This window comes from Medicago sativa, chromosome 4, assembly GCF_051527215.1.
Source record: "Medicago sativa cultivar Bolivia chromosome 4, Bolivia_mono, whole genome shotgun sequence".
Classification (NCBI taxonomy): Eukaryota; Viridiplantae; Streptophyta; class Magnoliopsida; order Fabales; family Fabaceae; genus Medicago; species Medicago sativa.
In genome coordinates this window covers 49,819,067-49,829,433 of record NC_140752.1, presented here as the reverse complement: position 1 = coordinate 49,829,433, position 10,367 = coordinate 49,819,067, and the positions used below count along the sequence as shown (strand labels likewise).

The window sequence follows — 10,367 nt, the reverse complement described above, 5'->3', positions numbered from 1 at the left end:
CAAGTTATAGAGATCTACACGGCTTAACATTGAAGAAAAATTATGAGTGGAGAAACATTTTATATGGACATCACATAAAGCGAAGTAAATTACCTGCAAAGCACCAGATGCTCCTGCCTCTATTGATAGAGCTTCGTGCTGATAACGTGTTAAGAAATAAACTAAAACATAAGATCAGAGAAGAAGTGGAGGAAGAAGATAAAAGCACTTTGTATTATTCTCTTTACAAGTGTGTCTTTACAATACAATATGAGCCTTATTTATAGGACACAAGGTGAGTAAGTGAGTGATCAAAGCAATTAAGATCCACTGACTATTCACTTACTAATGGGTGTTATAGGAAGGTGAAGAAGGATGGACATGGGGGTTATAGGAAGGTGAAGAAGGATGGACATCCACTAATTCATTATTTCATAACAAAAGATTTAAAAAAATTAGTAAAACTTAAACGATAAAGGAATTACAGGCCCTAATTCAAGATGCTTTATTTACTTAAGTTAATCTATAGACAGTCCCTAATTCAAGATGCTTAAATTTTACCTCTGTAAGTTGACTACAGGGTTTCACCTTCCATTAACTATTTTCACTAACGGATAGATCCTAACATTGCAAAATTGAAATTTATGTATAGAGAAACAACAACAGAACTGGAGTCATAAAAAACAACACAACTACTCATAATTAGACATGTCAAATTCATCAATGAGCAGAAGAAAAAAAATAGAGAATCAAACCATGATTAATGAATAATTGCAATCATGAGAAATAAATCTCCATGAACTATAGACAACACCAAAGAATCCACACCATATTGCAGCAAAAAAATCAACCACTTTCCTAGAACACTATAAACAAAATTAAATAGGAATCGGAAATTGATTTAATGAATGAATAGAAACTGAAAAAGCATAAAGGTACCTCAGTGACATGAAAACAATTTTGATGTTGTTTTCTCACAACTCCGTTTGAAAATTGTTGATCATGAGTGTTGAATGCAAAGGTTTTGTGGTGTGTGGAAGAATAAAGTGAAAAGAAACAATTGAGTTTAAGAAGAAGAAGAAGAAGAAGAAACGAAAAAGAGAGATGGGCTGATGGAACAATAAAAAAGATGAATTAGGCAAAGGACATTGAATATTTTGCTTGGAAAGTGAAAACAGTCATATTTTGTGTCAGACAATTAGACTATTGAGCCTTGTGCCTTCGTTATTTTCCCACGGGAAACTCAAATAATGCAGTTTACCAATGCCACCTATTTTTCACTTATTTTTTTAAAGGAAAAAATTCAAAATTCAAATTGGCATGAATTTGGGAGGGAAATATTTTTAGGGTTAACCTGATTAACATTTAATGCTGCAAAATTAGAGCCAAAATTTTAGGGTTTAGTGGTTGCAAACCTAACAACTCTAGAATAAGGGATATAGACACACACACCATTTATAGAATATCTATTAGGTACAGGGTTAACAAGAAAAATCGAGAAATTTGTAGCATAATCCGCAATTGCTCATATCATTAACCAATCATATATTTTCTTTACTTCAAAAAAACAATTCAACCAATCATATATTTTCTTGAAAAATAATCAAGAATCATACCATCTACCAATTATTTATCAATCTTAAAAATATCTATACTTAATAAACTAATTGGTTGAAGATGTTCCGTGAGCTGAGCTTACACTACAAGAAAATTGCCATTTAAATTCAGAAATTTTGGATGCTAATATTGTGTGCTTAGCGTCCATAAATTCTGATGCAAATGCATTTTTTTAAATTATTTTTTTATGAAATTTAATTTCAGTTTTGTGGAATCTATAATATATATTATTGACACTAATATGTTTAAAATTTTATTATTGAATTAGCATTCATAAATTTTGATGCTAATTTTTTTGTAATTTTTGATGCTAAATTTTTGTAATTTTTAATTTTATAAATAGCATTCATGAATACCGATGCTAAAAAATATACACATTTTTTTCAGTTTTTTTTTTACCATATTTCATTTCCCTCACTTTGTCTTTTTTCCCACAATTTTTTCACAATTCCCAAAATCTTTTTCCCCGATATTTTTTTTTTCTTTTTACAATAGTTCGCTACCCTCATTGAACAAAAACGTGAGAGCCAAATCACTTTCCCCATCATTGAACAAAAACGTGAAAGCGAAAAATCACTTTCCCAAATCCATCTCAATCCTTACCAATCTAAACAAAATGCAATTGAGTTGCTTCAATTCATCATTCCAAATCATATAATTAAGTTCCTAATCCAAATCCTCACCAAATTCGATGGCTACCAAATCGAGTTTCTTCACCATTCTCGACTTGCTTCACGGTTGTCTCCGCTGAATTTTCCGAGTTGTTTCAGCGTTCTCGAGTTGCTTCTCTGTTGTCTTTGTTCTCACTGTTTACTACTTCACCATTCAGAGTTCACGGTTGTCATTCCTTTCTCGAATAGGTATCTTTCTTTTCCCTATTCTCTGAGTCATTTCTTCTCTTTCTTTGTTGGATTTTTGTTTTTGTTCTTAGGGTTTGTGGTTTGTGAATATTTTTTTATATTTTATGTTTATTGTGTATGATTTCTGAACTATATTAATGAAGTGTTGATGTGATTAACTGTTTAATGGAAAATTTGGGTTTAGAAATAGAGATGTGTTATTTGAACAACCATTTGGTTGACAACGTATGTGACAACCTTCAAATAAAAAATAGGTATTGACACGAAAACCAAAGCAATAGAGACATAAAGTAAAAACATAATGTGAGTATGAAAGAGAAAGTTGTCACAAAATGGTTATACAAATTTCATCTCTCAAATATAAAATATATTGTATTTGTCATTAAAATATACTAGCGTCCAGACGGGCACTCCCGTGCCCGTCTGTCCGCTTTTTCTATTGCGCATACAATAATTAACCACATATTTGTTTGTAATGCATAACTACTTCACAATAATTGTAAAGATATGAACAGTTAATAGTAGCATGAATTAAATCTAGTGATCCGAACCAAATTCAAAAAGGTGTGTAACTTGAATCAGAGCAAATGTATTGGAAAAGCTCTTAGTAGCCATACCACGATCAAGTTGGCTTTGAACATTCCCCTTGTTCGCTACCCTTTTACCAAGTATATGGACAGCCCGTGAAACCTAAATCCAACAATATGCAATACTAATTGTATCTCTTTCTATCTTCAGTTGAGCATAGTTTCTTGGATTCCCTCCCTTTTCTGTTCTAATAATAGTGTATCATTAAAATTTTCTAAATATATTTGTAATTCAGAAAACCAAACCAACAATGGTTTAGATAAGTTCCCAAGTGTTTTTACTTCTAGACTCATCTGAAAATCTCTATATAGCAGTTAAAGAACTCCAATCATTCTCTCCTTCAACTTCACTTAGAATATGATTTAGTGAAAAAGGAAAGAATAGAAAAGGTTACTCGCTCGCCCCAAAATAAAGTGATCCTTCCACCTCTCTATTTGTCTTGCCCTATACTCTCTGAAAAATGAAGAAAAAGAAAGAAATAAAAGATTGAAAACCAAAATAAATTACATCATTTTTTCACACTTAAAAAAAAAAAAAGGAAGTCAGATGTATCTCACCATAATTTATGTGTGATCATCGTTAGAAATCATTTTCACCATCTTCCAAATTGCTCTCTTTCTCTCACAAAATATAAATGATCGGTGTTGTTGTGCCAAGGGTTGGCCACCACGGTCTCTCACTCTCTCTTCAATGTTGTTGTTGTTGAAAACCCAAAGTTGTTCCCTATTCACAATGAAGAAGTTAACTATGAATAGTAATCAATGTTCATAAGGATCAATATATACATGGAAATGAGTAAATGAACAACCCTTGCAAAGCAAGAAATCAAGGAGAAGGCAATATGAACATGAAGTCCGGTAAAATGTAGCTAATTGATAAAAGAAAGTTTTATTTCTGAAAGCAATAATAAATTAAATCAACGTGACTTTGTAACAAAAAAAAAATGTGATCAAGAGATGTAATGATCATTGCAGTTCAGAAAGGCCATATGGCCCCTTAAATTAGTTGACTAATTTAAAGGTAATATTTGCGCACACCAAGTTAGTCAATGAAATATGGTTAGGAATGGCTATTAAATGTATTAGCATGTATAAAGTGTCGATATATACGCAGAGACACTAACATGTGAACAGCGACAATTATTTGAGAAATAACACAATTAAATGTAATAATATGTATCTATTTCATATCGAATATGGGGACGTTTCGGACACCAGACACACATATGATGGTAAGCGCTGATGCTACATAAATTAGCATTGCAATTCACTAAATGAAAATTTTACATTCACTTCAACTGACATGAAGGACGACACGATAATATCTTCAATGCCCATGTGATCCCAACCTTGACCTCTTCAAGACTAATGCTTTGTTTGGTAACACAAATAAGCTAGCTTATAAACTTGTTTTTGATAGGTTGAGACATGTTTAGTAAAAACTTTTTATATAAAAAAATTAACAGACACTAATAAAACAAATAAGAACATAAAAAAAAAGTAATCCAAACAAAAATATTTACATATTGAAAGAAGAACAGTATATACCTTTCCTGAAATAGGGAAGAAAGAACAGGAAAGTTTTCTCATCTCTACGTTAGCATAGCATGTCCATCGCCATCTCCCGGTTAAAAACTTGTCCCCCACAGTACCGACTACTTTGTGACTTCTTCAAAGCCACCAAAATGTCTCAACTTCTCTATGAATAAAGTGGCTGATGAAAAATGTGGCCTTGATGCCCCACTCCTTTCCTATTTCTTCATCTTTTCTCTGTCTTTACAAAACCAAGTGTAAAAAAGATCATTTGGTAAGGATGAAATTGGAATGATAAAAATCGAAATCAAAGGTCCACATCCTTTTTTTAGTCTATGGATAAAGATATAGATTAAAATGACTTAATATGAAAAACTAATTCTCTCAAAAACATAAAATATGAAAAACATACTTGAAGGGAACGATATATGTGTCCATTGTAAATTAGAAAATATATAATTGTCAAATCTAAAAAAAGAAATATCATGAAGAATAAAAACTGCTAATCACAAAGAAGTCTCATATTATAACTCAATAATGAGTATAGTCTTGAGTCTTCTAAACTCGTGATATATGTTTGATATGAAAGTGTCTCTATTGCATGAAAGAAGCATTTAATCACAAAGAAGCTTTTTTAGTACAATTGTTTATCTTTCTTATTCTCAAACTGTAAGTAGTTTTTGCAAATACCCATCTGATTCACATATCATGCAGAAGACAGCATAAAATGTAAATGCTGGAGTGATTTAATTGAATATGTTATTTATATTGATTTTAAAACACACGGGAAAAAAAGTTGCTATGCAAATACAGGACACATAACATTTAGTTTTATAAATTCAAGTGATCGTAATCATATCATAATCGTAATTTCATTAATCCTATCTACTCCAAGCCTAAAAACCATACTTTTTGGCGGTCAAATATGTTCACGTGATGATAAGATAATGAAGGCAACTTCTTATGAAAAAAAAAGGAACAAATCGAAGATGAAACAAAAATTGTAAACCTGCAAAGTAGAAAGACTTAATTCATCTCACTTTCTCTTTCTCTCATGGATGGTTTCTGCGTCGTCGCTCTATTTCTAGAATTTGTTTAGAAATGAGAGAAAGAAGTAAAAAAAAAAATTTGAGCCAGAGTTTTTCCACAATTGATATTTTTCTAGGGGATCAAATGGTAACCGACTTTGTTCAAGGAGCAGTTGCATTTTGATTTTTGAAATATGGTAACCTCCTTCCATTTCTTTAGTGATTTTTTTTCTTTAATAATTGTCATCGTGTGTGTGATCATTAGTGGGTAAGGCAGACTTTTTTTTTAATAACTGTCATCAAGGGTATTTTGGGATTTACCAAAAAAGGCTACACCAAACAATAGTATTGCCTTTATTAATAGGTATAGATTCTATAAATTTAATTAACATACATTGTCTATGTATGGTCATTATACACCTGTATTGAATTGTGCATTATCACATCAATTAATGAATATGAAACTATATAAGTTGTCATATTCATTTGTCAATGTTGCAATATATAATTAAACGCATGTGTAAAATCACTTTACACGGTCCTTGTATAATTATTAAACGCCTTTCTCATTTACATTCATTGTATCTTTTTTTGAAAATTACATTCATTGCATCATACATTAGGGATTTGTTTTAATTTTAAATAAAATGCACCACAATGTGTAAACATGGAAATAATATATAGATGGTAATATAAACAGGGAAATAATGTATTATTTCTATACCAAATTTCATATATTATTTTTTAAAGAGAAATATAACATACGAATTGATATGACAATATTAATTAGATTTGATTATATTTTTTTTCTCAGACTAAGTAAACAAAAAAATCAAGCACGAAAGGGTTTGAGCACTATATAAATGCACCACAATGTGTAAACATGGAAATAATATATAGATGGTAATATAAACAGGGAAATAATGTATTATTTCTATACCAAATTTCATATATTATTTTTTAAAGAGAAATATAACATATGAATTGATATGACAATATTAATTAGATTTGATTATATTTTTTTTCTCAGACTAAGTAAACAAAAAAAATCAAGCACGAAAGGGGGTTTGAGCACTATATTATTTTTTTTTTTTTGGTGGTGGCTGGGGTTCGAACCCCAGTTTTGGTGGTGGCTGGGGTTCGAACCCCAGACCTTGCATATATTATGTATTGTCCCTACCAACTGAGCTAAGCTCACGAGGACATGCGTAAAAGGGTTTGAGCACTGTAATAAAACCTATTGATTTTGTACCAAAAAAAAACCTCATCGACTCTCATCTCATCTCATAATTATCCTTCTTATAAAATCCAAACCAACCCACACAACACATAAAATTCTTAGAAGCCTTTTTAGACGTGGTAGAAGGTGTATTCGTCATGCATTCGCAGGAATGTTCCATTCAAAGAGGGGAGAGAGACCAACTCCAAGAAGAACTTGAACAACTCAAAATCAAAAAAAAAAAAGCATTGGAAATCAAAACACTTGATTTTTTTTAAGAAATAATTGCTTAAATTGTAATGTTTAAAGAATACATTGGGAGAACTCTTTAACAATACCCTTTACTTTTTTTGATTCACTTTTTTATAAAATGGTTCACTCTTTAGTTTTCTTTAATAACTTTAAAATTTTTTGATGGTAGAAAAAAAAACTGATCCATCATGATGACTGTCTTAGGGAGCATGCTTATGAGATGTTTTTTTTTTTTTAAACTAGGAGGGAAGCAAAGAGCTCACCCACCTAAAATATATGAGAAATGATATTTTAACAACCACTTTTTCACAACTTTTGGACAACTTTCTCTCTCATACTCACATGATGTTGTTATCCTCTCTCTTCCTTTTTCTCTCTCCGTTGTTTTTGACCAATAAGAAGTGAGAAAAACAAGGTTGTCAACAAAGTTGTCATCAAATAGATGTCAAAATATCATTACTCAAAATATATTACCCAAAAAAAGATTGTTACAAAAGGGAGAAGGGGGACCAAACCAAACCTTCTCAAAAGTGATAATAAACAAAAGAGTAATAATAAACAAAAGAGTAATAATAAACAAAAGTATCTAAGGATAAACCTATGTTAGCAAAAGCATCTGCACAAGAATTGCCTTCCGTAAATATGTGAGAAATAATAAAATTCTTGCTAGCAGTTATGTTAATGCAGTTGGACCATCTATTTCTAAGCTGCCAAGGGACTATGTCATGATTTTTGAAAGCTTGGACAACCAACCTAGAATCAGTTTCGAGCCAAAATCTGTTCCAATTCTTTGACTTAGCAAATTCTATTGATCTCATGGCGCCAATAAGTTCCGCAAAAAGAGAGTTACCAAAAGAAAAGCCTTCAGCAAAAGCTCCTAAGAACTGACCAGAACCATTTCTGAAAATTGCACCACAGGCCGCCTTACCAGAAGCAAAAGCTCCGTCACAATTGCCCTTTATCCAACCATCAATTGGGGGGCACCAGAAAACCTCCTTTACTAACAGCATTCTAGGAGGATCAATAGAAACATTAAGAGCCTTGAGGATAGTAAATTCCATAATGTTGGAAGAAGCAGACAAATTAGAATTTGAAGCCGATAAAGAGACATTTGCAATTATTTGAAAAATGGCGCTTCTCCAAGGTATCTTTTTGTTCTGGAACCTTTGAAAGTTTCTAGCATGCCAGATAGAAGAACAAATGTTGATGACTGCAGAGATGATGGATAGCCTGCATTGAGGTGACCAACCTCTGTCACCAAGCCTCCAAATATCCTCCAAATCAGAAAAATGAAGAGTCTGATTGAGAACAGAATCTAACCAGCACCACAACTGAATAGCATAGTTGCAATCAAAGAAAAGATGGAAAGTACTCACCTCAGCAACTTTACATAAGGAACACATATAGGGTATAGAACAGCCTCTCTCTTTCAGTTTATTGTCAACAGGAAGCTTGTCATTCATAATCCTTCAAACCAATAAGGATTTTGAAGGAGGGATATTAGGGGACCAAATTGATTTGGCCCAATGGAAAGTCTGAGATGGAGAGTCTTTGAAGGTGTATGCATCGTTCAGGGTTAGCATGCCATTGGAGGTAGCTGACAAAACCAGCTCATCATCAAAGCTATTTACCAGAATGGTAACCTGTTGAACAAGATTCCATATATCAGGGAACAGAGTTGCAAATTCCGGAGGGAGGTTCCATTGAAAGTCTCGAATGTACTCACTAACCAGAGTGTTGACATCTACAATATCATCCTTGTTTAAAGACAAAATAAAAGGGACACCACACCAATTATCAGTCCAGAAGCGAATGTTCTTGCCATTTCCTAATAACCAGCTAGAGTGATTGAAAATGACATTAAATTCGCTTTTGATGCTAGACCAGATGGAAGAGGAGATGTGATGCGCAATAACTCTTCTGTTCCTCAGAACCCTACTAAGCAATAGAACAGTCCAGTCTTCTTTCTTGTGAAGCAAATCCCAATAAAGCTTGAGATTTGCAGCTTAATTTCTTCAAAGATCTGATACCTAAACCTCCTTGTTCATTTGGCTTGCAAACTTTCTTCCAAGCTACTGTAACAAGTTTCCTTTTAGACATATTGCCACTCCAAATGAAATTCCTGATAGCTGCTTCCAAATCTTTAATCAAAGAGATTGGCCAATCATAGACTGTGATAGAATGAATTAACATACTTTGAATGATGGATTTCACCAATTGAACCTTACCTGCAATTGATAATAGGGGGCCTTCCAAGCTGACATTTTTAACTTTATCTTTTCTGCAATTGGTTGGAGGTGACAGACTTTCGGTTTCTCATTGAAGATAGGGACCCCTAAGTAAGTGAATGGTAATGTTCCAATGTTGAAACCAATGAGATTGACAATATTTTGCATTCTAGAAGATGAAATTGAACCAGAAAAAATTGTTGATTTGCTAGTGCTGACAATTTGACCTGATGCCTGTGCATATCTAGTGAACAACTGAGCCAGAGCATTAATGCAAGAAAGTTTTCCTTTGCAAATGTGAAGGAATTTGACAGCTTCTGGTTCCTGTCATCAGCTCAAGATCACCATTTTAAACAAGTTTTGATATTCCCCTACTAAGCACCTCTTCTGCAAGGCAGAAAAGTAAAGGGGAAAGGGGGGTCCCCTTGTCTAACCCCTCTAGTACATTGAAAGTAACCATGCATGGAACCATTAATGGATATTGAAAGATAAGCTGATTCAAGAATGGTTTGTATCCAAGAACAAAAAGTTTCATTGAAACCAAACTTCTTTAGCACATGAATAAGAAAACTCCATTCTAAAGTGTCAAATGTTCTGGCTATATCAACCTTCAGGGCAATATTGCCACCAAAGGACTTTGCATCCAGAAGGTTGATTGCTTCTGAAGCAATAAGGACGCAATCCTTTATGTTCCTACCATGAATGAATCCTCTCTGCTGTTTAGAAATCAAGGAAGGCATGATATGAGCTAACCTGTCTGCTAGAATCTTGGAGATGATTTTAAACTTGAAGTTAGCCATTGTAATTGGTCTAAATTGGCTCATTGTGTCTGCATTTGGAGTCTTAGGAATCAAAGCAACAGTGTTGGAGTTGAAGTTTAGTAAAATCCACCCAGAAGTGAAAAATTGAATAACAGCTTTTTCAACATCTGATTTGATGATGTCCCAGAAGGCTTGATAAAATATCGCTCCAAAACCATCTGGTCCAGGGGCACTGTCTTTGTTTAGGGAAAACACTGCACTATGAATTTCTTCAGATGATGGAATCATTGTAAGCATTTCATT

The 10,367-nt window shown here is 33.0% G+C and overlaps 1 long non-coding RNA gene across 1 annotated transcript; it reads right to left on the bottom strand.

Annotated features, from left to right (window-relative positions):
• Positions 1-2,838: 2,838 nt before the first annotated feature.
• On the bottom strand, positions 2,839-3,767 carry LOC146929584 (uncharacterized). The gene is made up of 2 exons (XR_015008278.1): positions 3,602-3,767; positions 2,839-3,497 (listed from the first exon to the last, which is right to left on the bottom strand). It is a non-coding gene; the product is annotated as an uncharacterized LOC146929584 (long non-coding RNA).
• Between the last annotated feature and the right edge of the window lie 6,600 nt (positions 3,768-10,367).